The following is a 3,204-nucleotide window of genomic DNA, read 5'->3' on the forward strand; positions in this document are numbered from 1 at the left end:
CCTGGGGTACCGGTTGTCTGACAAGGGATTGGCCATGGATCCCAGCAAGGTTCAAGCGGTACTGGAATGGAAAACACCAAAGACCAAGAAGGACGTGCAAAGGTTCCTGGGCTTCGGAAACTTCTATAGGAAGTTCATCAAAAACTTTGCCCATTTAACAGCGCCCATCACGGATTGTCTTAGTAGCAAAAAGAAATTTGTTTGGACGGGAGAAGCGCAACAAGCGTTCGAACGCTTAAAGCAGGCGTTTGCGTCGGAAGAGCAACTCTTGCACGTGGATCTACAACAACCAATGAGAGTGGAGACTGACGCGTCAGACCGAGCGGTGGGGGCCGTTCTTCTCCAGCCGGGAAAAGATACGTCTGAATGGAGACCGTGTGCATTCTTCTCGCGGAAGTTGAACAAATCAGAGAGGAACTACACAGTGTACGACCGAGAACTGCTCGCCATTCATGAAGCATTCCGGAAATGGCGGCACTTGCTGATTGGGGCGCAGCACAAGGTTCAAGTCCGAACTGACCACAAAAATCTGGAATACTGGAGAACAGCCCGAGTGCTGAACCAGAGACAAGTGAGATGGGCCCAGGAGTTCTCCAAATTCCACTTTGAGATTCGTTACGTGCCCGGCTCCGAGAACGTGAGGGCGGACGCTCTTTCCAGGAAACCTGAGTACTTAGAGGGGGAGGGAGCGCCTGAGGCAAGGCATGTAATCTCTGAAGACCGCTGGGTGTGTGGGGCGGCATTGGTGGGGCAGAGGGAACTGATAGAGGGTACGGAGAAAGATGAATACGCCCAAGAGAAACTCAGAGAGCTCCGGAGGACAGAGGAGAACACAGGGGCTTTCCGCCCTCACCGCCAGTGGGAGAGGAGGCGGGAGGGGGTGAAGGGGGCCCTGGGGGGGAGGTGGATGTCAGGGAACTGCCATCGGAGAGACAGGTGGTGGACAGGCTACAGGAGAATAGGAGAGAATCTGCAGTAGAAGAGGGAACCAGCAGGGGGAGTGCAGGAGTCACAGCGGAGGGGAGGCTCTGGGATGCTTCCAGTGAGAGTAGTGGAGAGGTAACGGGACCCCCGTTGGGAACGCCCACCCTTCGCCGGAAACTGTCACGCAGAGAGTCTCGAAAGCGCATGTCTGTCAAAGAGCTTTTATGTTGGCGTAAATTCCGTAGACGCCCACTGTCAGATTCTACCAGCGACTGACGGAGTCATGCTTTGGGGGCTCCGTTAGTGCATCGGTTTGGATGACCAGCCAAACCCCAGAGGGATCAAGCTTTTACGCACAAGCAGCTCACTATCCCATCACATTATCTTTAATAATAATATTTTTGGTTATCAACCAAATTCCTAAAAATTTAACTTTTTATGAATCTCTATTTCAGTATTCTGCTGTAGTTCTTTTTTATCCTTCTCTGATAATTTTTTCACTAACAGCTTTGTCTTAGTTTTATTTAACTTAAAGCCTGCCACTTGCCCAAATTCCTGTTTTTTTCCTAGAACTTTTGGAAGAGAGTTCTTAGGATCCTTAACTGTAATTACAAGGTCATCTGCATATGCCTTTAATTTATACAGTATGTCTTTTCCCCCACCGTAATTCCTCTAATGGTTTCATCTGCCCTGATGTTTCTCATCAGGACTTCTAGAGTCAGAATAAATAATAGAGATGATAATGGACATCCCTGTCTTTTCCTTTCTGTATCTTACAGTTATCTGCTACCACCTGGTTTACAATTGATTTGGCTTTTTGATCAGAATATATTACTTGAATATATATTCCTGCAATTTTCTGGCACAACAGGACACCGTGATGGAAACCAGAGTGCACGGAAACACCATTTACCTTCCCGCCGGAGTGGTACCTATTTATCTACTTGCATTGGTGTGCTTTCAAACTGCTAGGTTGGCAGAAGCTGGGACAGAGCAATGGGAGCTCACCCCGTTGCTTCCAATCGCCAAGCCCAAGAGGCTCAGTGATTTAGACCGTAGCGCCACCTGCGTCCCCATACCCACTACATCACACTGGTTAGATTCAGCTGGTGAATGCAGCCAAGCACTCTTCCTCCAGACCTGGGAGATCTCCTCATAGGAATGACAGTCCCTGCAGTGACTGTTGTGCAGGCATTCAGACTTTGGCCTTGTTTGCTCTTGTTTTAAGGCTTTTGGACTCTGTTTCATATGTTCTGGCCCCTGCATGAATTTTTGCCCTTCACTTTAACACATACACAATAGCAACATCAGAAGAGCCCTGCTGCCGCTGCTTCAGGCCAGACGGGACCCACCAAGTCTGGAATCCTGCTCCCCCAATGTCTCACGGGCTGCGTATGGGAAGCCTGCAAGCCAAACATGAGCACAACAGCACTCCCCACTACCATCACCCATGACTCCCAGGAACGAGTGCTCCATGAATGTTTCCCTTCAGAAGTTCCTCAGCCATCTTATAGAGATTGGCTGTACATGGTAACATCTGTCAGGCGGTTGAGTGAGAACTGTCTGCCTCTTCTTGGTGCAAAGGAGCTCCTTGACTAGTCTAGCAGGAAGAAATCTGCATGAAACGCATCCTAAAGAAGCACGTTCCCCCTTCTGGGTTCTACAAGAGCAACAGAGACCAATAATTGACACTGGCATTAATGGCAGGATCTGGCCTAGATCCTGAATGCACGGCAGACGTGGAATATTCCCTGGTGCCAAAAGCTGGAAGTTGTGGGTTATGAGGCTCAGGTATCTGAGTCAAATAAGCAGGGAAAGGACGGAGGGCCCAAGTGAAGTGGGCACCATGTAGGTGAGGCTGAATTGCTTTCCTATTTCAGCTCTCCAGGGTCTGCAGCAGAGGGAGGCTTTTCCCAGGCCTAGGGCCAGGAGGCTTTGTGAAGAGCTGCTGGAGTTTGCTTCTGGGCCCAGCTGTGTACAAAACAGCCCACTTGCGTTCCTATGGCCCCTCTTACTGCAGCTAGAAGTTGATTTGATTATGCAAATCTGGAAGATTTATCTGGTCTGCCTGCAACCAGGGGTGCCAGTGGGATTTTCTAGGGAAAGTGCACTGTGGATTGGGACCTCTGACCCTCTTGCAAAATAGTGCAAAACGTTACCTGTTATTGGTGTCATATACAAATAGTTTTGTTTTTACAATCAAGTAATGCTTAAATTTTATGAAATTAATTAATTAAGAATCAGTGCAAACACACATAATAAAATGTCTTGGGACACAGA

Source organism: Podarcis erhardii (genome assembly GCF_964252035.2).
Source record: "Podarcis erhardii genome assembly, chromosome: 8".
NCBI classification, from domain to species: Eukaryota; Metazoa; Chordata; class Lepidosauria; order Squamata; family Lacertidae; genus Podarcis; species Podarcis erhardii.